The 24,623-nt window shown below is 45.6% G+C and overlaps 1 long non-coding RNA gene across 1 annotated transcript in view; it reads left to right on the top strand.

Moving 5' to 3' along the window:
- Positions 1-21,934, top strand: part of LOC128351500 (uncharacterized) — a 47,962-nt gene extending 26,028 nt beyond the window's left edge. Inside the window, exons 3-4 of the long non-coding RNA XR_008319805.1 lie at positions 15,068-15,289; positions 21,623-21,934. This is a non-coding gene — a long non-coding RNA (uncharacterized LOC128351500). The remainder of the gene's footprint in view (positions 1-15,067; positions 15,290-21,622) is intronic.
- The last annotated feature ends 2,689 nt before the right edge of the window (positions 21,935-24,623 follow it).

Below are 24,623 nucleotides of genomic sequence, written 5' to 3' on the forward strand. Positions count from 1 at the left end.
CCACTCTTGCAGTGCCAGCAGGGTGGGAGAGTGAGTGGCAAAGTGTCACCCACACCTGCACACCCTCATTGGCACTGCTACCCTCTGCATCTTGATGACAGTGTCACACCGAGGGAAATTGGGCACTGGACTGCCCCCGCCGTGAGGCCCTCTGCCGCTGCTGTGAGCCCCCTTCTGCCACCACGAGCCTCCCCCCACTGCCATTGCCGCCATGAGGCTGAACCAGTGACCCTAGCATGGACAGTCATTCCAGCGGTCGCTCCCACTCCACCAGCAGATGGAAGGAGGAACCGGTGGAGTCCAGAGCAGTGTACTACATACGCAAGTTCCTCCTCAGAACAACCCTGTGAAGTAGGCTAGGCTGAGAGAGAAGTGACTGGCCCAGAGTCACCCAGCAAGTCTCATGGCTGAATGGGGATTTGAACTCAGGTCTCCCTGGTCCTAGTCCAGCACTTTAACCACTACACCATGCTGTAGGCAAGGGCAGCTGCAGGCAAGGGCAGGGACACTCCTGCTCTTGTCCAGTGACTTGCAGGGGACAGGAAGGAGCACAAAAATCCCCATTCAGCCATGATACTTGCTGGGTGACTCTAGGCCAGTCATTTCACTCTCAGCTTGACCTACTTCACAGGGTTGTTGTGAGGAGGAACTTGAGTATGTAGTATACTGCTCTGGGCTCCTTGGAGGAAGAGTGGGATATTCTATATTATTAATTCTTCTAGAGAGGCCATGCGCCCTGTGGGGCGTCTGGAAAGCAGTTTGTCAGTTGGATTGGGGGTGCTGTGAAGCAGCAGGGAGCTTGGAGGCTGTCAGGCAGCAGACAGTTGGCTGAGCTGCACCGTGAAGTGGCAGGGAGCTTGGAGGCTGTCAGGCGAGCAGGCGACAGTCCCTGGCAGAGGCAGGGGGAAGCAAGGACTGCGAGACAGAGATAGAAAGACGGAGGACAGAGAGCACGAGCACGAGACTTGAGGGGGGAAGACTTGTGGGGGAGAGCGGGGGTGGTGAGACTGAGCAAGAGCGTTGCGGGAGTGGCGAGAGACTTGCAGGGGGAGAGTGGGGTGGCAAGAGTGAGCGAGAGCGTTGTGGGAGTGGCGAGAGGCTTGTGGGGGGAGAGCGGGGGTGGCGAGAGAGTTGCAGGGGAGAGCGGGGGTGGAGAGAGTGAGCAAGAGTGTTGCGGGGAGCAATGAGAGCGAGCAAAAGCATTGTGGGGGTGCAATGCCACAGGCTCAGTGCAAGACCACACAGATGCTCTGTTCAGGGTCAGCTAGTAAAATGCAAAATGAATGAATAGTATGACATTTGTCTGTGCGACTATTCCCCTTAGGGGATAGGGCTGCTATAGGAAGAAGGATTTGAGCTCCCTGCCTGGCATCTCCAGGTCGGGCTGAGCGGGACTCCTGCCTGATCGCCTCGGGAAGCCACTGCCAGTCTGTGTCGACAGTACTAAGACAGTACTAAGCTGGATGGACCAATGGTCTGACTCAGTGGAAGACAGCTTCCTATGTTCTTATTTTCCCTTGGGCTCATTTGCAAGGTGCCTGCCACTTTAAGGAAGCTCAGTGCTGTTTGCTGGACAGGCTTTCCGCAAGCAAACTTCTGCTTGCTTTGCAGCCCACTCTGTTATCCAGTCTCTATGGTATCCCTGGGGAGGGAGCCTCAAGCAGGGTCCCACAGCATTCCGTGGCTCCACACGGGCACTGGGAGGGGGTAGGCAACCTCCCCTGCTTGCTGAACCTGGTTTTAGAGGAGGGGCTGGGAACTGGGTGACCCTCTTTTGACAGAACCCTGTTTGAGAGCTTGCTGAGGTTCCACACAGTAGTGCTAACCCCGCCTTCAGACCTCAAGCCCTGTTTTTGCTGGTCGTGAGAATAGCTTCAAAAAGGATGGGATAGCAAGACAGGGACAGCAAGAGAGGACTCGAGCAATTTGGGACAGCAGTGATTTGTGCACAAATACACGAAGCCCTGGCAACACCAGAAATTGAACTAGGTTGTTTCCTCACAAAGGACACATATGCCAGGCCATGATACCATGGCACTTAGCAGGAATACCAATGTGTCGACCCCATGCACAGTGGGGTTCCCATCAATGCTACATCTGGAATACACCTGTGGAAATCCAAGGCATGGCAACCTTCCTGTAGTCCAGTCAATAAAAGAGACAACACATAGCCCCACAAATCTGGTGTCTGTCTCTGTCCATTTGATTGGATTTCTTGAGCAACCTGCAACACACACTTTGGCATGTTGCCCATTATGCAGGACCTTTTCTCAGAATTACCATATAAAACATTTTGACACCTTCCATATGGCAAAGGAGAAGAGGCACGTGTGCAATTAACCCTTCCATTCACAAAACACCTGATCTAGCATGGCTGCCCAGCAAGGCATCCGTTCAAAGGTGTTCCATGTGTTGCCTGTTTGGGCAGCAGGACATTGCTTGCCTTGCCTGAATACTGTCTGTATTTTTACGGTTTCCATGGACAGTACTGCTCCCTCCAACTATATAGAGGAGTGCCTTCAAGTAAGTGTGTGTGTGTGGTGTGTGTGTGTGTGTGTGTGTGTGTGTGTGTGTGTGTGTGTGTGTGTTCAGCCTTGGCCCTCCAGCTTGAAGGTACCCCAGACTGGTGCAGTATTATGCATGGACTGCTGTGTCTGGGTCTGAGAGTTCAAGAGCATCCTTTGTCATAGTGGACCAAACCCTAGGATCCTTTACCTGCCCTCATATACATATTCCCTCCTAGGAAGTCATCATGATCCCTTCCTGGAGTAAGAGAAAACTAGTGCCCTTCACCATCCCCCAGCATCAAATAATTGTGCTTCTGTGAGACTGTACAGCTGCAGGGCTCTTGCAAGGGCATTGATGCAAGTATTGTGAGGAAAGGGTTAAAATGTCTTTTCTCTGATGAGGGCGAGTGATCAATACCAAAAGGCATGATTGCACCAGGCACACCCCCTCAAAGACTGTGGCCAATGGTTGCCACTTTACTGACATCCTGATGCCTTGTCCACAGTCTGGCGACGCACATGGAATGGAACTTGCTGGGATGCAGCCTTGGCAGGACGGGAAGGGGGTGGGGTCCTTCTGCCCAGAAGTCAAGGGTTTGCAAAACCTCAGTTGAATGATCAACATCAGAACAGCCCTGCTGGATCAGGCCCAAGGCCCATCTAGTCCAGCATCCTGTTCCACACAGTGACCCACCAGATGCCACTGGAAGCCACAGGCAGGAGTTGAGGTCATGCCCTCTCTCCTGCTGTTACTCCCCTGCAACTGGTACTCAGAGGCATCCTGCCTTTGAGGCTGGAGGTGGCCTATAGCCCTCGGACTAGTAGCCGTTGATAGACCTCTCCTCCATGAAGTTACCCAAATCCCTCTTAAAGCCATCCAGATTGTTGGCTGTCACCACATCTCGGGCTAGAGCCCATTTTAGGGATTACTCCGTGGCGGTGGGGGCGGCGAAGAAATGCTTTTTCTCCGCCTCCATTGCGTCTGCTCAGTGCCGACAAATGGAGCTGTTTCATGTGGTAAAAACCTTGCTCCACACATCCCCCCAGACAATGGGGGAGGAGTCATCTACAGCTCTTTGTGATCAGTTTGCCTGTCACTTTGCAGATAAAGTCGCTCGCATCCGTGCTGACCTGGACTCCAGAGTTTTGGCAGTTCCAGCAGACGTGCCTCTGGTATGAGACTGAGACTGCCTTGGTCGCTCTAGTGGATGACCTACGCCGGGAACTAGACAGGGGGAGTGCGTCCCTGTTGGTTCTGCTGGACCTCTCGGAGGCGTTCGATACCATTGACCATAGTATCCTTCTGGGCCGCCTCTCGAGTATGGGAATCGGAGGTACTGAGTTGCAGTGGTTCTGGTCCTTTATCAGGGGAAGGGTCCAGAAGGTGGTGCTAGGGGACTGCTGCTTGGCCCCGTGGCCTTTGGCCTGTGGGGTCCCGCAGGGTTCGGTCTTGCCCCCCATGCTGTTTAACATCTACATGAAGCTGCTGAGAGAGGTCATCCAGGGATTTGGACTGAGTTGTCAGCCATATGCGGATGACACTTAGCTCTATTTCTCCTTGTCACCGGATCCTAGGGAGGCGGTGGATGTCCTGAATCGGGGGCTGGAGGTCGTGATGGGTTGGATGTGGGCTAGTAAACTGAGACTGAATCTGGATAAGACAGAGGTACTGTTGGTCAGTAGGAGAGCCAATTGGGATGAGGAGATTCTACCGGTTCTGGATGGGGTTTCACTCCCCTTGAAGGAGCAAGTACGCAGCTTGGGGGTACTACTGGACCCGGCTCTGCTTTTGGAAGCTCAGGTGGAGGTGGTGGCCAGGGATGCCTTTGCACGACTTCGGCTAGTGCGCCAGCTGCGTCCCTTTCTTGAGAAGGCAGATCTGGCCACGGTTACCCATGCCTTAGTCACGTCGTGGCTGGATTACTGTAATGCGCTCTACGTGGGGCTGCCCTTGAAGAATATCCAGAAACTGTAGCTAGTGCAAAACGCGGCAGCTAGTGTTTTATCTGGAGCTGCCCGTTCAGAGCACATCATGCCCCTTCTGAAAGAGTTGACTGGCTGCCGGTTCGTTTCCGGGTCCAATTCAAGGTGCTGTTTTTGACTTTTAAAGCCCTTAACGGTTTGGGCCCGGGGTACTTGAGGGACCGCCTGCTCCCCAGGGTTGCTGACCACTTGACGAGGACATCTGAGGGGGCCCTGCTCCAGGTGCTGACAATGAGAGAGGCCCAGCTGTCGTGCACTCGGGACAGGGCCTTCTCTGTTGCTGCCCCCAGACTTTGGAATGCTCTCCCAGTGGCCATTCGCTCCTCGGACTCCATCACAGCTTTTAGAAAGCTTGTTAAAACTTGGCTTTTTATCCAGGCTTTTACATAATCATTTTTACTGCTGCTTCTATGTGTTTTTACCTGTTGTATCGTTTTTATGCTTGTATTTTATAGATTTTAAATTTGGTTTGTTTTTATATTTTGTAGCTTAATACTTTTATTGTCTTTTTATTGTATGTTTTAACTTTTGTAAACCACCTTGGGGTTGTCTTTTAATGAAAGGCGGTATATAAATGCAACAATAAATAAATAAATAAATCTCATCATCATCTGAGGAAAGATTCCCAACTTCATGGGTTAACCACAGGTTCATCTACAGTAGGTTTTACGCTATGCCCGAATGGGCCCTTAGTCTCTTTCTCTTAAGTTATCTATTCATTCTCGGTTTCTCTTCCCTGTTATGTTTTTTTCTCAGTTAGAAATAGTTTAGGATATGCTCACAGGTTTGGAATGGTGGTGGTGGGGCTGCACTGGCTTCTTTTGAAGAAACACGTAGAATAAACCCTGCTAGGCACGCCCTAACTCTGTGTTGGATTCTGCTGCTGCCTGGGTGTCCTTGGGGAAAAAAGTTTCTCAGTATCACATGACTCTTTCATGCGTTATGCAGAAGTTCAATAAAGCACAATGCTGTGAGTTTAGTGAGTTTTTAACATCCCCTCTCACGACCGCAGGAAAGCAGGCTAAGGGAGCCCAACCCACTTTCCTGTGGTTGTGGGAACCGTGGTTAGACTGCTTAAGTTCCCCCCTTAAATGAGGTTAGCAGAGCAAGTGCTCCACTAAACCCATTTTACTGATCATGTGCCGCCACGGTGTGGTGACACATGAGTAGACCCCCAACCAGGAAGCTACAAGTAGCCTCCTAGCCTCAGGGGTCTCCCCAGAATGCCCCACACACTTGCGTGGGGCATCCTGGGACTTCCAGGGGGCAGGTGGCCCCCGATCCCCGCCACCCCATGACGGAGCCGGTAGTCATGTGGGCGGGCTGATCTGGCCACCCAGGGACAGCTCCCTGCTCATCTAAACCCACTCTCCTTGCAAAGCCCAGTATGGCTCTCCACACTGCTCGTGTGGAGAGCCTCACTGTGTCACCTCTTTTACTCCAATGCTGGTTTGGCATTATTGTTACTTGCAGGGTTCCTGTATCTTTCATAGATATAAATTGATGGAGCTTTTCCTACTGAAGAGCTTAAATGATGGGAAATACTTCACTAGCTGAATTTCTGTATTCCAAGCAGTTGCTAAAGGCAGAGAAGACCTGCTCAAAAGCAGGTGTCTTACATGGTAAATAAAATAAGATTGCAGGGGAAGGGTTTTTCTACACTTGGCTCAGAAAGAAGTATCTCTTGGTTGACCCTGATGCTATTCTCATGATCAGGCAAAATTGGGCTAGGGGAGCCTATCCCAATTTCGCCTGACCATGAGAACCACCAGGCTTGCAGGCGAGCCTGGTGTCCTCCAAGTGGGTAACCCGCTAAACTACCCTTAAACCAGGTTTGCTGAGCGAGTGCTCCGCAAACCCAGTATTTTTTATTGCGTGTTGCCACAGCATGGCAACTCACGAGTAGACCCCCAACTGGGAGGCTTAAAAGCAACCTCCAGGCTTGGGGGTCTCTCCAGCATGCCCTGCGCACTCACGCAGGGCATGCTGGAGCTTCTGGGGGCTCTGCAGCCCCCAAACTCCCAAGCCCCCTGCGGCTCCATCACGGTTCGGCCTCCCGTCACAGTTCAGCCGCCCACAGATGACTGACTGCTCATCTGCGGGGACTCCCCGCTAACCCTCTCCACTAATCGTGGGAACCGCCTCTCTGTATTTCTGAGGCTTTCTAATGCACAACCTTCCATTTCCCATTACTGAGTCAAAAGAAATTTGTTTTGTTAAAACTGCAATGATGCTAGTGGCAGGACTGTTCATGCAAAATTTGGTATCCATAGTGTAAGTTATCCATGGTGTAAATTAGAGCTCTGTACCTTCTATGTACCTATAGTTGGGATCCATGGTTTTTAAAAATGACTTGGAACAGTTTGTATCTGAACAAATTCTGCATAATTAAAAAGAAGATGCCCATTGCTTTGTTTTCATCACAGGGGAAGTGCATCTGTGTTTGTCATTGCTATTGGCAAGAATGGTGGTGAATGCCTCTTGTCTCTGTAAATCCACGAGAATCTTATTCCTCCTCTGAGGCCTTGCTGGTTACACTTTGTTTAGTCTGCAGGTGCTTCCATAATGTCTAAGCATTACATGTTGAAATGTTTCTGCTGATGCATATCTGCATAAATATACTTGTTTTACATTTTTACATTCTTCCAAATGCTGTTTCTTAAAAATTGGACCCTTTCAATAGACCGGGAGGGGGGGGACGGGACGGAGTGGGGAAAGAAATTTGTGGGATGCTAAGTTACATGTTGAAATGTTTCTGCTGATGCATATCTGCATAAATATATTTTTAAAATGTCTTTACATTCTTGTGAGTTCAGTTGCTGTGTTTGGACCCTCAGGAACCCACATGTTAAAAATACTACATGTGTCACAGTGTGGGGATGATGATGCTTAACTTGCAAGGGGGTCCCCAAAAGGCCATTAGGTCAGGTTCCAAAATTACCTAGCTACACCACTGCTGCTACTGCCAGAAACTGTGGTGAGAAGAAAACCACCCTGTATCTACAACTAAGGGATGACATAATAGAGGATTATAAAATTATGTATGGTATGGAGGAAGTGAATATGAAGATGTTTGTCTCCATTTCCCATAATACTAGGATATTTGATTGACAGGAAATTGATTGACAGAATATTCAGGATAGAAAGGAGGAAGCATTTCTTCATATAATAATTATTCTTCAATTAATTTTTGAAATTTGCTGCTATGGAATGTGGTAATGGTCATTAGTTTAGATGGCTTTAAAAGAGGATTAGATAAATTCATGGAGGACAGGTCTGTCAATGGCTACTTGACTTCATGGCTATGTGCTATGTCTAGAGAACTGGCCACTGAATGCCAGTTAGGGATGTGCAAACAGTGTCGACGCCGAACTGGTTTGGTTCAACATCGAACCGGTTTGGTTTGACTGTTTGGGGTTGAACCAAACCACCGTATGTTCGGTCCAACACTGGACCGAACTACCCCTGGGGGTTCGAGAGTTGTTTTTTTTTAAAAAAAAATTTTTTTAACTTACCCCCTCTGGAGGAGTTCTCTGAGGCAGCGACAGGGCCCCCCGCAGAAGTTCCCCTTCCCTCCGCTGGCCTCCCATACTTCAGAAATCGAACATTTGGCTGTTCTTTGGCCTGTTTTCAGCCTTTCCCCCTCGGCATGGTGGCCATTTTGGAGGCCGCAGCACCTGCACAATGCCATGACCCAGGCCACGCAGAGGCCTATTGTGCAGGCACAGTGGTCCCCAAAATGGCCACTGCACCAAGGGGGAAAGGCTGAAACCCAGATGAAGAATGGTCAAATGGCCAATTTCTGAAGTAAGGGAGGCCGGCAGGAGGAGGGGGAACCTCCATGGATCCCCACCCTTCCGCCTTGGACAATTCCCCCAGAGGGGGTAAGTTTAAAAAATAAATAAATTTAAAACAAAAACAAAACTCATGGACTCCCCCCCGCCAAACTGGACCGGGCCGGTTCTGTGCACATCCCTAATGCCAGTTGTTCTGGAGTCAACAGCAGAGAAGAGCTATTGCCTTCATGCCCTGTTTGAGGGCTTCCCAAATGCTAGACTTTATGGACCTTCAGTCTGATCCAGCAGGTCTCTTCTGTTCTAAAGCATACAAACACAAAAATATTGTCTGGTGGAGAAATATATGTGTTTGGATCTATAGCAAACCCATTAATTGTAAGGCAGATTCTATAATGAGGTTATTCATGGAGTTGTTACAGAACCAGTCACGATTATGAGCCAGATTTGTAATGCTGTTGTTCATGGGTCTGCCAGTGTGCTGATGATAGGTATTGCTCATGCATTCACAATATTTGTGCTTGCATGCAGTACTGTGGTGGTGAGTCATCCGAGCAATCCTATGCCCAGTGATTCTCAAACTTGGGTCCTCAGGTGTTATTGGACTTCAACTCCCATAATCCCCAACCAAAGGCCACTGAGGCTGGAGATTATGGGAGTTGAAGTCCAATAACACCTGAGGACCCAAGTTTGAGAATCCCTGCTTTAAACAAAACAATGTGAGAATTAGCTCCAGGGAGTCGGGATACAACATAGAGCACTGTAGAGACAAATCACTTAGAGCCAAACTGGAAGCTGCTACAGCTGCAAATGACTGGAGAAGAGCCATCTGTAGACACTGAGTGAAACAAGTGTATACAAAATAAGCACATTTGCTCTGATTTCTGTTATATATGTGAACACAGAATGTTGGGTTCCTTGCTGCAGAATTTGCACTGTGAGTATCCTGGGTGTATGTATTCCTGTACAAAATATGATTGTTCAGCTTTGATTTTGGCTTCTCTCTATCCTTGTAATTTTCCAAGTGCTTTGATTAGCAGCTGTCATTACTAAGAGAAACTTTCAAGATGTTGTAATTGATTCCAAGATACCAGTGCAACAAACGGTCCACAAAGATGACTCACAATCATTTTGCCTGAGTGGAACTAGAAATTCAGTGGGAGGCATGAGTCCAGGAATCCCAGTCACCATTGAACAGCTACAAAGCCGTAGGGCACAATTTGCAGTGGAAATGTGGCAGGTAGGGGAAGATTAACCCTTCCAATACCCATAGCTTCTCTTCATGTCACTTTTCTCTATATACAGCAAGCACACATCTGAGATGGGTAAGAAGCTGGGAGAGGTGGTTGCAAGGGGAAAGCAGTTTTTGGAGGACAATGTGTCTAACATTCTGTTCTGCTCATTGGGAGGGGTGTGGGTGGGTGTGAACAAATGAAAATAAAAGAAGGTTTATGTTTCATTTGTGAGGAGTGAACATTTAGGGCAGGGATCTCACGGTATACATGCATATAATGGATAGAATACAGAAGTGCTTAGTATCTTTAAGATGCAATTTTAGCTATTTTATTGGTGTGATGTACTTAAAGAGGATTAATCAGCAGATTAATCAACTCAGGTTCTAGCTGATTAATTATTTGAGGGCCAATTTTAACCAGTGAAGGTAATTTTTAATAAGAGTTAAGGGCACATCTGTTTATGTTTGAGACTATGTTGGTTCCAGTATATTAGTTGCTGTATTAGATAATGAATGAAAATAATAAAATATTAAAGATGGCTTTTCTATCTAACAATAGGTGGTAGCTTTTTATTAAATGTGTAAGTTACCTTGCATGCTTCATTCAATAACAATAATATTAATAAAAACTACACCTATTTTGAGATTTTGGTGAGATGTAAATTTATCTAAATGTAATCAATTAAGGGTCTGAAAGGCTGATAATCAGTCAGCTAAAGATTCTCTAATCAGTTGACAGCCCTATATATTAACACAAATAATGGCTCTGTTCAGGTGCCTCTAGCTAGTTGTGAGTTAAAGAACAAGGAACTTCAGTTCCACTGCAGCAGATGCAGGCAGCCTGCATTCAAAGGAGGGGAAATTTTTCCTTTTAACAATGCATTTTCCCCCTCTCAGAAATCTCTTTAGCTTTCCGAAGTTAAATATGATGCATGTGGGAGATAGACTGAAGTACATTAATTGCCTTATTCATCACATCATTAAAATGATAGGCCTTGCTGCAGAGTAGCAGCCGATGTCTTAGCAGCATTTCTGGTATACATCATTAATAAAAGCATTCCTGTTAGTGGTATGCGAGATGTACTTTCTAAATAACTGCACAGTGATTTGGGGCTCGCTTATGCAACATATTGCTACAAACCATTGTAATACCCTTGGCACTTGCTTAAACTCATCGGGCTAGTGATGGAATTAATAAGGCTGCCGTTGTGGCAGTATGCTGAGCACGCTCAGTTCCTTTACTGTTCTTTGTCTGCAGCGAGGCTCTTGTCTTTCAGAGCTGGCTGCTGCTCTGTCTCCAGGGCTGATCCTAGAATCAGATAATGAACAGCATATCGGTGTGTAGTGGAGGGGATTGCTGCGGGTGGGGAATGGGAGAAGACTTATTATTCCTTCACTCTCAAACAAAACAAAATCATTGAACTGTCAGGGTCATTAAGGACCCTGGGGTTGTCATGGAAACGACCTTTGGGGGTTTATGGCTCTAAATGCATGAGTGACTGTATTGTGTGTGTACATGTAAGAGGGTCAGAGTTTTGTTGGTGGCTTCTCAAAACACACAGGAATGAGATGGCTGGTACAAAACAAATGTGTTTTCTGAGGTGACTAGCGATTTTTGAAGGTAGCGTCTGTGAGGAAGGACCTGGAGAAGCTGTGTATGCAAATACGGAGACAATTTTACACATTGCCATATTCAACAAATATGGGATTCCCCTGAGATGAGTGATGTTCTGACACCCCTTTTATCTGCCAGGCACAAAATGAGCACACACGTGTGCACACAGAGTAACAAGCAAAAGCACAGCCATTCCTATGCATGTCACACACCTGGAGTCTGCCACGGCACAGAAAGGACCATTAGGTTGCTAGCATCGTGCATTCCCTTTACAGAGATCTACTGCTCACATGCTGTGCGGTAAGGCAGGTCTGCACAACTTGTAATCCACCAAGCCAAACACACCATGCCAGCCATGAATGGCAGCTTGGCAAGGGCTCAATAGGACTCCAGGGTCTGCTGCCTGTGACTGAAACAACAGGCGTATGTGGGGTGCGGGGGTGGGGGCAGTGGTCATGAACCTGACAGGCCACAATATATAACCGAGGGCTATCATTTATCTTGATAGCTCATCAATTGTGCAGGTCTGTGACAGGGAAGAGTTAGTTCATTCCATGTGGAATATTGAAGACGGTCTAAAGTAAGCAGCACAAAGCTCCTTTTGGTTGGTCATAGTGCCACATTTGTGGAGTTTGGCAGCAGGAAGTTAAGCTTAAGAGGACAGTGGCTTGCCCAAGGCCACCTAGTAATTTTATGTCTGAGGTCAAACTAGGGTTGCCACAGAAATTTTGAAAAAGTGAAATCTGAAACTAGTTTCAGGGTTCCTCTCAAGCAGAAACATCTCTGAGTTTTTAAGGGAATCCAAACAAGTTTCTATAAGATAAGTGAAGTTTGTCAGGGGGTTTCTGCACATCCCTAGATAAAATAAACAAAGACTTTACAGCTCAGACGCTTAGCCATTATGCTGCATCAGTGCTCATGGAGTTGAATTTTACAACAGTTGATCACTGTTCCTGGAGTTCAAGTTCTTGAGCAGCTAAGCCAACGGCGACCAAAGCATCACCTCTCAATGAGTAACCAGTCTGAATGCCCATTCATTGAGGCTATTCACACTTGTGTGCAAAACCGGGCCAAGGGAGCCCAGCCTGGTTTTGTGCATGCATGTGAACTACTGAGATTGGGCCTGATCCTGGTGGCACCATGGCGGCAAACCTGCCTACGGAGTCACCCTTTAAAACGAGGCTAAGGGAGTGAGTACTCCCTCAACCTCATGTTTTTGGTTGTGTGACTTGGGGGAAGCGGTCCCCACAATGCACCTCACACTCGCACAGTGCATTATTGGAGCTCCAGGGGGGCTGGGCGACATGGGGAGACACATTCCAGAATCGCAACCATCGGAGCTGCCGGCAACAGCCAGTGCTCGTGTGGGCAGGTGATCCGCCCACCCAGGGACAGTGGAATGCTAATGTGTGAGGAGGTAAGCTCTTTAAAGCTTCCTCTCCACAAACTCGATAGCCCTTTCTCAGTGCTCATGAGAAAGGGCTCATTGTGTACCTTATTCATAAGCATCCATAACGAAGAGGCAACAGTAATTTACATCAGAAAAATGAATGCAATGTGCGTTTGAACTTGAAACATTTGATGAAGTTTTCATTTACACCGCATGGTTGCAATGGCAGTACAGACAGCAGTATGCATATCCAATAGTACTCAGGTTGAGCACACAATGGTGTATATGACTATATGTAGATTGAGGGCACAATTTAAAATATAGCTATCACAGATGGCATTTTAATGTATTATCTTTGAGTTGTTTTTAGATGTCTCTTTGTTCACCAACATCTTATGTGCACAGATGGCATAGAGTAACTTGGGCTGCTCCCATATTCCAGAGCCACCTTGTAAATAATTCAGACCATGACATTATATGGGATTTTCTTGGTGTTTGTCAGTCATCTTCTCAAGTCATAGTTTCATTAAACAAAACAGTTTCAAGTCATGCACCCATATCAAGGGTAAAATTTGCCTCATTGAAGATTAATTAGTAGCAGCCACATCCTCCGCTTGTGTCAACTGACATATTTTCTTTGTAGCCATTGAGAAATGCACAAGTGAGGATCTACCTGTAGTCCTAAATTACCATTGCAAAAACTCACATGCTTCCTTGATAGCCTAATACAGAGGCTAGCACAGGGGGCATAATTCAAACCTCTTCAGTATCTGTAAACTAGATAATACTCATTTCCTGTTTGGGTCTATTGGGGGTTGTTTTTTGTAATTACTCTGGGTGCAATTGGTTCAGAGCCAGTACCTTAACTGGCACCCAGTAATGCCTACTTCGGGAACCACCCCGAGACTTTGGTTTGGGGTGGTATATAAATGTATTAAATAAAAATAATAATAAATATGACAGGGACAGCAATTTTGAACTAACTGAGAGATTTAGCATTTAGAGATAAGCCACTTCATGAAGAACATCAAGGATGGAAGAAAGATATTATGTTAGCCAACTGATACTCATTTCTTCAGGCACAACATTCCTTACATGTCATTAAGTATATCTTCAAGGGCATCAGAGTGTCAGAAAACACTAGGAAGCTCTTCTCACAATCCCTGGAAAGTGGGCTAACGGAGCTTAGCCCGCTTTCCAGGGATCATGGGAACCACTGGGCTTGCAAGCGAGCCCGGTGCTCCCAAGGCAGCTAGCCCGCCTAATTACCCCTCCTAATTACCCCGCCTAATTACCCCTCCTAATTACCCCTCCTAATTACCCCTAATGGAGTGAGTGCTCCATTAACCTCATCTTCTTTTTGCTCATGTATTGCTGCAGGATGCGGCAACACACAAGTAAAACCCCAACTGGGAGGCTGCAAGCAGCCTCCTGGGCTTGGCGGGGTCTCTCCAGGATGCCCCGTGCGCTTCCCAGCAGCCGCCACCAGCTCCATGACACAGCCAGCATTTGTGTGGGAGGCTGATCCAGCCGCCCAGGGCTGCTGTTTGAGCGTCTGCGGGGAGAACAGGCTAAGCCTGCTCTCCCCGCAAAACCCCCTCCAGTGCTTCACACCGATCATGTGAAGCAGCTCTAGGACTAGAAGCAGTAATATCTGGTTTGTGTTCTGCTGCCTCTTGTGGTGCTCAGGCCTAAAGATTAAATGGTTCCTGTGGCCATCACATCCTCTCAGGCTCCAGAGAGACTCCACCTACCTATATAGTTCATTGATTTCTCCTAATTGAGTGGAGCTAGGAAAGCTACTATATTTGCTGTGAGCACATACCACCTTGCAAACCTGGGGATTCATATCCTTAGTTCTCCACCTCACTGGTTCTTTAGGCTGCCTATGGCTCAGCATGCTAGATTCTTTGCTTCAAAAAGATCCTTCCTGGTATTATGATATGTGAACTATTATTCTTCAAAGGAAAGAAATTTCAGCGTTAGGTGTAGAATTAGTCCTCTTTCATTATTTAGCCAATAATATCTTGACTTTAAAAAGCAGGTATGTTTCAATTAATAATTTCCCTAATCCCTTCTTTTTCTTCAGATTATATGGATTAACAAATGTCGACTATCTTTGCTGTCATGCCTTTTGCTCCTGGGATCAACTTACTAGTCACTTTTCTCTGCACCTTTTCAAGTGTTATAATATCTACCTTTTTGCAGATGGATGAATGGTTTGCTCACTGGTAATTGGAACAGGACTGCTGGCCTCTTTCCATGCCTCTGCATAATGAGGACATTTAACATAGTTAAGTAAATGTTTCTGTTTTTTGTTTCAAGCAGCACTTTGGTAGTATGCAGTGTTGTGGAAATTAACCTCTGACACAAAGGCCAATGACATCACATTTTAAAATAGATACTGAACCAGGAACTAAGGTATTAAATTTATAAAGCAACACACTGAAGCTGCAGTTCTCACCCTCACAAGCGTATTTGAAGTGATAATTCAAAGCATAAGATAATTATTTCAGTTCAAACACTGTCATATCCCACTTCCAGGACTCCTTGACATGGACTCTGAGGCAAAGGCATGTTCTACAGACATCGGTCAGCCCAGACCCCAAACTGGCCTGAGGTCCAGTATGAGAAAAAACACTCTTCAGAAAGAAAGGATTTAATGGTCATCTCTGCCCCAAGATTCAGAAGCTAGACCCAGAATTCACAGCGTCACCACCTCATCAGCCACCTAAGATTTACCACTCCCCTGAAAGCTCCCAGCAGGTAAGATTGAGTGGAAACATAGGAGACCATGCAGTGTTACTGGAGTTTAACACTCCAAGCAGGGGCGTAGCTATAATTGAGCAAAAGGGTTCAAAGAACACGGGCTCCCAGCTCCTGAGGGCCCTCCAGATCCCTCCCTCCCTATTTTCTTCAATATCTCCCTTACTCTGGGGGGCCGCCAGAGAGAGGGATGAACACAAGCCCCCTCTCCCCTAGCTACACCCCTGACTCCAAGTCAGGGCACAATTCCTGGCAGTTCGCAAATTAGGTATGAAGCTTGGGCCTGCTTTGCTGTTTAGACACTCTGTTCAGTTCAGTCCCCTGTCAAATCAGCACCTATCTTCCCTGGCAGTTCTTTCTTGTCTTGCAAAGGTTGATTTCTCACTGTATCTGGATCCAGCTCCCTGGAACCCAGATAAATATGTGATTCAGTATCAGTTGACTGATGCCAGAGTCCCATATAAGTCTTAGGCCGCATTAGCACATAATGCGGAACAGGAGTTGAAGGGGCCAGAGGTTGGTAGACAGTTACGTCCTAATGCAGGCCTGGTCCATGGAACTCTGGTTCCATTTGGAGAGTGACCTGAGGTTCTGTTCTCCCAACTGCAATTTGTAACCTCAGGTTGTAGTGAGTTTCACCACTCCAACCTGAGGTTTAATGCAGCCTGCATTAGAAGTGAATGTGGAAACACAGGCTATATTAACTGCAACCGGACAGAGTTGAAGAAGGAAGCTCCTCCTTCAACCTGGCTGTCATTGGCTATGCAGGCTGTCCTTCGTGAAAGAAGACTGAACAGCCAGTTCCCACTCCTCTCTGCAGTCTCATTGACTGCAGAGAGGGAGCTCTCTATTGCCTACAAATCTGGATGGGAGAACAGAACTATGGGTCCATTGAATCTGTGGTTCTGCATTACATGTGAATGCGGCCTTAGCATTGAGTACACTCTCAGCCAGCAAGTATAGAACAAATGGTTGACATGCTGAACTTCCTAGATCTACAGAGCTAACCACATCCAATTTATTTATTTATTTTTATTTTTTACATTTTATATCCCATTCTTCCTCCAAGGAGCCCAGAACAGTGTACTACATACTTAAGTTCCTCCTCACAACAACTCTGTTAAGTAGGTTAGGCTGAGAGAGAAGTGACTGGCCCAGAGTCACCCAGCAAGTATCATGGCTGAATGGGGATTTGAACTCGGGTCTCCCCAGTCCTAGTCCAGCACTCTAACCACTAATTACCAGCACTCTAATTTAGCATGCAGAATTATTTGGTTTACATAAAAACATAAGAATTTCTGGCTGGATCAGGCACAAGGCCTACCTAGTCCAGCATCCTGTTTCACACAGTGGCCCACCAGATGCTTCTAAGGAACCCACAGGCAAGAGGTGTGTACATGCCCTCTCTCCTGTTGTTGCTCCCCTGCAACTGGTATTGAGAAGCATCGTGCCTCTAAGGTGGGAGATGGCCCACAGCCACCAGACTAGTAGCCATTGATAGACGTGTCCACCATGAATCTGTCTAAGCCTCTTTTAAAGCCATCCAAGCTGGTGGCAATCACCACATGCCATCGCAAAGAACTCCATAGATTAATTGTGCACTGTGTGAAAAAGTACTTCCCTTTATCGGTCCTAAATTTTGTGACCTTCAGTTTCATGGGGTGACCTTTGGTTCTAGTGTTGTGAGAGAGAAATTTCTCTCTGACCACCCTATCCACTCAACACATTTTATACACCTCAATCATGTCTCCCCTTAGTCCCCTTTTTTCCAAGGTAAAGAGCTCCAGATGCTGTAGCCTAGCCCCATAAGGAAGGTGCTCCAGGCCCCTGATCATTTTGTTTGCCCTCTTCTGCACCTTTTCCAGTTTTACAATATCCTTCTTAAGATACAGTGACCAAATCTGTATGCAGTACTCTAGATGTGGCCGCATCATAGATTTGTATAAGGCCATGATAATATAGGCATTTTTATCTTCAAACACCTTCCTAATGATTCCTAGCATGGAATTAGCCTTTTTCACAGCTGCCGCACACTGAGATGACACATTCAATGAGCTGTCCACCATGACCTCAAGATCTCTCTCCTGTTTAGTCACTGACAGTTCAGAGCTCATCAGCGTATATGTGAAGTTGGTGTTTTTGCCCCCATGTGCATCACTTTACATTTGCTTACATGGTACCGCATTTACCATTTTGTTGCCCACTCACCCAGTTTGAAGAGATCTTTTTAGAACTCCTCACAATCCATTGTGGATTTCACTACCCTAAATAGTTTAGTGTCATCTGCAAATTTGGCCACTTCACTGGTCACCCCAACTTCTACATCATTCATGAACAAGTTAAAGAGAACTGGTCCCAGTACAGATCCCTGGGGGACCCCACTTCCTACCTACCTCCATTGTGAAAACTCTCCATTTATTCTTACTCTCTGTTTCTCATCCTTTAACCAGTTACCGATCCACACATGAGCCTGTCCCCTTTTCCATGACTACTAAGTTTACTCAAGAGCCTTTGGTGACTTTTTGGAAGTCCAAGTATACTATGTCAACCAGATCACCTTTATCCACATGCCTGTTGACACTCTCAAAGAATTCAAAAAAGTTAGTAAGGCAATACTTGCCCTTGCAGAAGCCATGCTGGTTCTCCTTCATCAAGGTCTTTTCTTCTATATGCGTAACAATCTTGTCCTTAAGTATGCTTTCCATCAATTTACCCTGCACCAAAGTTAAGCTGACCGGCCTGTAATTTCCCGGATACCCCCCTGGATCCCTTTTTGAAAATCAGAGTCACATTGGCTACTTTCCAATCCTCTGGTACAGAGCCTGATTGTAGGGACAAGTTCTGTATTTTTGCTAAGATATCAGCAATTTCACATTTGAGTTGCTTCAGAACTCTTGGCTGGATGCCATCTGGCCCTGGAGATTTGTTAATTTTTAGTTTTTCAAGTCGTCTTCCCTTGTCACCTCAAATCTTCCCTTGTCACCTCAAATTTGCCCAGTTCCTCAGCCAGTAAACATGAAAAACTCAATTCTGGAGAGGTATATGGTCAGTATCCTCTGCCATGAAGACAGATGCAAATAACTCATCCAGCTTCTCTGCAATCCCCTTATCCGCCTTAATAATCCCTTTCACACCCTAATCACCTATGGGTCCAACCGCCTCCCTTGCAGGTTTTCTACTTCTGATACCTCTATATTTAAAGAAGTTTGTTATTCCCCTTGACACTTCTAGCTATATGCTCCTCAAACTCTCTCTTTGCATCCCTTATTGTCTCCTTTGCCAACATTTATGTCCTTTCTGTACTCTTCTTTTGGGCAGGACTTCCATTTTCTGAAGGAAGTATTCTTCCCTTTTATAGCTTCCCTGACTGTACTTGTTAGCCATGCTGTGGCATCTTCCTGGACTTGGTGGTACCTTTCCTCCTTCTTGGTATACATTCCAACTATGCTTCTAGTACTGTGGTTTCAAATAAGTTCCATGCCTTCTGGAGAGATTTGTAGGGATGTGTAAAAAATTTCGGGTACAGATCGATCTGTGCCCGAAACGAGCAATTTCGGGTGATTCGGGGCCGAACCAAATCACCCCCGATGCCCCCCGATATTTTTTGGGGACAAGCCAAATCACCCGAATTTCGGGGCTGAAAAATTCGGGTAATTCGGCTCATGACCAATTTTTGGGGAATTTTTGAAGTTTTAGTGACTTTGGGGCAGTTCGGGGGCATACCATGGGATCTGGGCAAAAATAGTGGGGTGGGGTGGTAGTGCCTAATGGGTTCAGGCCACCACCCCAATTTCAGGGGGATTGGGCAAAGGGCTGATTTTTGCGGAATTTCTGAATTTTTCGTGTCTTTGGGGCAGATTGGGGCAGAAAGTGGGGCCCGGGGCAGAAGACCAAAACTTCAAAAATTCCCAAAAATCAGCCCTCTGCCTAATCCCCCTGAAATTGGGGTGGTAGCCTCCACCCATTAGGCACTATCTACCAGACCACCCCACTCTTTTGGGGCAGATCCACTTTCTGCCCCCAATCTGCCCCAAAGTCACCAAAACTTCAAAAATTTCCCAAAAATCAGCCCTTTGTCCAATCCCCCTTAAATTGGGGTGGTAGCCTCCACCCATTGGGCATTACCACCCACCCCAATATTTTGCCCCTGGGCCCCTTTCCCCCGAATCAATTCGGATTCGGATTAAATCCGAATCTGAACCGAATCAAGGGTGATTCGGGTGGCCCATATTCGGGCACAAAACAGAACAGGCGTGATTTGGTTCAGGTCCCGAACCAAATCACCGAAAATCTGAATTGCACACCCCTAGAGATTTGACCCTCCTGCCTTTCCCTTTCATCTATCTTTTTACCAGTCCCCTCATTTTTGAGAATTTTCTGCTTCTGAAGTCCAATGCTTCTGTATTGGACTTCTTGGCAGTACTCCATTCACATATAAGCTGAATTGGATCACACTATAGTCACTATTCCCCAATGGTTCTACAACTCTGACTTATCATATTGGGTCCTGGGCACCACTCACAATTAAGTCCAAGGTTGCCTTCTCTCTGGTTGGTTCTGCAACCAACTGTTCTAAGGCACAGTCATTTAGCACATCTAGAAATGTGGCCTCTCTGTCATTACCAGAAAGTGAAATTACCCAGTCTATGTGTGGGTTTTTGAAGTCACCCATTATTACTGCCCTGTCTCTCTTTGACGCCTCTCTTATCTGTTTCTCCAACTCCAGGTCACTCTCAGTGCTTTGATCCGGAGGGTGATAGCATGTCCCTAGTAACACATTTCCTTTCAGTCCTCATAATGTTACCCATAATGATTCTGTGGAGGACTCCGGTCCACCTAGCTTTTCTGGCTTATTGGAATCTATCCCTTCTTTGATATACAGTGCCATTCCTCCCCCAATCCTCCCCTCCCTGTCCTTTCTATAGATTTTATATCCCGGAATAATCATGTCCCACTGGTTCTCACCATTCCACCAGGTTTCTGTTACACCCACTATATCTATGTTTTGATTAGTAACCAAGTACTCCAGCTCCCCCATTTTGGCTCGGAGGCTTCTGAAATTGGTATATAGACACCTATACGTTGGTTACCTCACCTGGTGTTGGCGTGTGCTATCCCCCTTACCATCATTTGACCTATTTGGCAAGCTGTCCTGTGTTTCCTTCTGCTCAACTCCTGGCTCTACTCTGGCCCCTTCTGCTTTATCTGAAACATGTTCACCCTCACATGTTTTGGATTGTGGTAACTGGACAGAGGCAAAAAAAACCTAGCAAACATCATGCAACATGTTCCTAGTAATAAAATAGCTTTAAATTATCTAGTGATTTTATTTTGTATGTAAGGGACAACTGAACATGTTTTCAAGATTTTAGATTTAATAAGAAGCCAGATATCAGCTGGTTCAAAGCTTAGTGGGAGTTGTAGGCCAAGCAGAGTAGCACTGTTGCAGCTTTTCATTGGTGCTATGTCTGCACCTTAACAGTGTAAAACACATTTATTCAAACACTTAATACTGCTGCAGGGAGTAGAAAAAAAGCTGGAGACATAAGGGTCATTCACACATTATGTTCAGCACTCAAACAAGTGTACAGTGTATACAGGTACAAATCTGTACACAGGCACAGATCATTCACATGTTATGCTGAACACAGGTGCAGAATTACACTTCCTATCCGTACCATGCATTTGAAGGGCCTGCATCCATGCTCATTTTAAAAATGAACTTCAGTATAGTCATTCACACAAACGTTTGTACGAGTATACAGATATCTGTACACTCATACAGCATAATGTCTGAATCAGCTATATTGTCCTCTGCTAACTGGGCAAAGGGGCACTTTTCAAGTGGTGGTTCTCTTATATTTAGCAGAGGAAAACAAAGGTTTGCAGACCAATATACTGTAGCATATTTTCCAGTGGATGCTGCTAATATCTAAAGTCTTTTTTTTAAAAAAAAATTAAAGATTGCAAGCCCTTTGGGAGAAGAATGGCTTTTCATTTCATTTAAACTTTTTAAACTTCTTGCTGAATGGTGGTATAAAATAAATATTTCAGACAAAAGCAACCAGCAGAAAGGGGGATTCTTCTGAGAAAGAGTACTCTGAGTAGTGCATTCAGTTTTAGCAGTTTTATGCCCTTTTTAGCATTAAAAATGTGACAGTGTATGACTGCAACATATTGAGATGAAGCACTACTATGCTTTAAGCATGACAGATATCTTCACTTTGCACTATGATGTCATCCATCTTAGTAGCTATGACATCAGCAGAGCGGTCATCCCAGTTTATTAGAGAGCGGATTAAGTTTCCATCTGTACTTGATTATATCTCTTAGCAAGCTGCACTGATAAAGAGAGAACACAGAATTGGGCAAATATGGAAGCAAAGGATCTCAGCAAGAGAAGAGATTCAACACAAGCAAGGCAAATGCAGACAATGCCCCGAGACAGAAGTACCCTCATTGTATTAGATGACTAATGGAAAATATGAATGATAAGAAATTGCTTCTTTGCATTTGTAGATGTATCTGGGAAGAAGGAAACATGATCTGAGTTTCTGAGGCATGGGCTAATGCTTGCATCATTGTCTCCAGTTGTTGGCAAGGGTTGTGTTAGTGATTTAGAGCTACTGTATTTCATTTCATCGGTATTATGATTGACAGATAAATAGATAGAAACAAAAAATAAAATTATCTGTCTAGTAGGTTTTATGGTTGCATTATTGGCCTTTCATTAGCAACTGAGAAACTATGTCGAGTTGCTTTTGCAGCTTATATATTTTAATCAGAACAAAATATTCTCTTCAGCTTAATTAAATATCAGTCTCACTATTGAAAATTAGGTTGGTAGTTTTCACAGTTGAATTTTTTTTAGCATTGTTCAGCTTTAAAATAACTTTGATGGGTTTGTTTTGTTTCTAAAGTCAGACCAGCTGTGAACATTACAAAAGACAGTCATGAAGTGTAAAGGTCTTCCACTTTCTGTTTGTGTGCTTCCTCTCAATGTCCAGTGTCCTTTGGGCAGGACTTCCAAAGCACTTGTGTTTACCTTAAATCCACTTCTTACTTATGCCAATTAAATTCTTTTGTGTTGAAGATTGAGGGGCACTTTGCACTGGTCATCCAGGCTGAAGTCTCCTGTTTGCTAGATGCCATAAATTGCTGAGAAGCCATGGGCTCCAGCCCAGGGCTTCTCAGGTGAACAAGCTGAAATTATATTCAGACAAGACACAGGTTTTCCTTGTCAGGAAAACAAGGGTGATGGTATATCACCCTTGATATATGATAAAGCTATAGGGTGATGGCATATAAACCTGATCTGGACACAGGGGTGTAGCAAGGTTGGAGTGGGCCCAGATATAAGATTTTAAAATGGGCCCCCCTACCTCACTGAAGCTCAGCTCATGATGTAAAGAAATCTTAAATGAGGCTGAGTAGTGGTAACAAAAACCATAGTAAATATATGTATATAACCTATGTGCCACAATAGAATATCATCCTAAATTATTTTTTAAAGGTTTTGTAAATTGTGGATGGTGCAAGTCATGTAATGGTACTAGAGAAAGACATGCTGTTCTGGTAGCTCCAGGTCTTAACACTCACATCAGTTTCGGAAGATAAATACAACTGAAGGAAGCCCAGGCGTGTGCGCAGCTTGGGGAGTCAGTCATGTGAATTGCCTCTGGGGGGCCCCCAAGGCAGTGGGCCCCCAGACAACTGTCTCCCCTTGCCCTATTATAGTTACGCCCCTGTCTGGACAGGATTGATCTGGACCCCCTTAAAATATTAGATTCAAAAGTTAGGTGTACCCCTCAATCCAGCCTTGCTCCTGAATGCCCAGTTGGCCGCTGTGGTTCACTTTGACTGGTGTACCAGCTATGTACATTCATAAATCAGATAGACCTGGCTGTGGTTACCCACACCCTTGTTACTACTGGTTTGGATGTATGTAACACATTCTGTGTAGGGCCGCCCATGGAGAACATTCAGAGACTTTAACTATTGCAGAATGCCACTGCAAGGATTCTGACGGGAGTCAGATATCATCAGCCTTTATACCTTTACTGTGCTAGTTATCAGTTTATTTACAGGTGATATTCAAGGGGCTGGAAATAACATTATTTCCCTATCCCTAAATGGCTGTGGCTCTGGTTGGATGGCCTTTCCCCACATATATGTCCACTCCATAAAAACTACTAGAGCAGGAACTTTTCCACATCCCATCTCTGACAGAAGTTCATTGGGTAAGGACACATGAGTGGATCTTCATGGTTATAGCTCCCACACTGTGGAACTTCTTCTCATGGAAAATATTCAAGATACCTTCTTATTTGCCTTCAGATGAGGTATTTTTAGAACCTTTTGGAAACTAGATGCCCTTTTATGAATTATATCTACTTTTAAAATAAATAAATAAATAAATTCTCTACCTTTCTTCCAAATAGAACTTGTGCCTTTACAGGATTTCCAACTCCCAAGTAGTCTCCCATTCAAACATTGACCAGATCAGATTTTTTTTTAAGTTCTACAAGTTCGCTGCATCACCTAACTTTCAGGCATGGTTTTCAAGGTCTGTCACTGAGCTAGGGCCTCTCTCTCTCTATGGGGAAACATCAGAAAACCCCATGTGAATATGGCCTGCAATTTCTGTGAAATTTATCTATTATCTACCAATCTATCTGTGTATATGTATGCATGTATAAAGTCAGTTTCCATACTTCCAGGGTTTTGTCACACTCCAGTGTGATCAAGAAACAAAACCCAGGAACAGTTCTGCAAATAAGAAAGATCAGGCTGTTATTGGAGATTCTCAATAGCTGGGAAGCAAGGAACAGATTTAGCCACTGCCTTAGTGGCGTCTGTGGATGAACCACTTTGCTCTCCCATATACTAGGGATGTGCACAAAACCGGTTTACCCGGTTCGGTTCAAATTCGAACTGGTTTCGAACCGGGGTGGTGGTTCGGTTTTGGTTTTGTCTGAACCGGTTTGAACTGGTTTGACCCTTGAAAGGTAGCTAGGATGAAAGCTGACCTTGTGTGCCACCTACCACCCAAACCTCAAATCAATTGGACCTCCCTCTGATTTTTTACAAATTTATAAAATATTTTCAAGTTTTGCCCATAACTCCCTATGTGGAGCACTTAGGGGCAAAAAGCTGGGGTGGGTGGTAGGCACCCATGGGTGTCCTCCACCCCAAAAATCCCAAGGCAATTGGTTTCTCCTAGTATTATTGGTGAATTTTTTTGGGGGGGGGGGAATCCCATTGGATAGAATGGGGATTTTGGGCAGCCCCGGACCCGCCTCTGTGGGGTGGCAGCACCCCCAAAGTGGGTCTG

This window comes from Hemicordylus capensis, chromosome 3 (assembly GCF_027244095.1).
Source record: "Hemicordylus capensis ecotype Gifberg chromosome 3, rHemCap1.1.pri, whole genome shotgun sequence".
NCBI classification, from domain to species: domain Eukaryota; kingdom Metazoa; phylum Chordata; class Lepidosauria; order Squamata; family Cordylidae; genus Hemicordylus; species Hemicordylus capensis.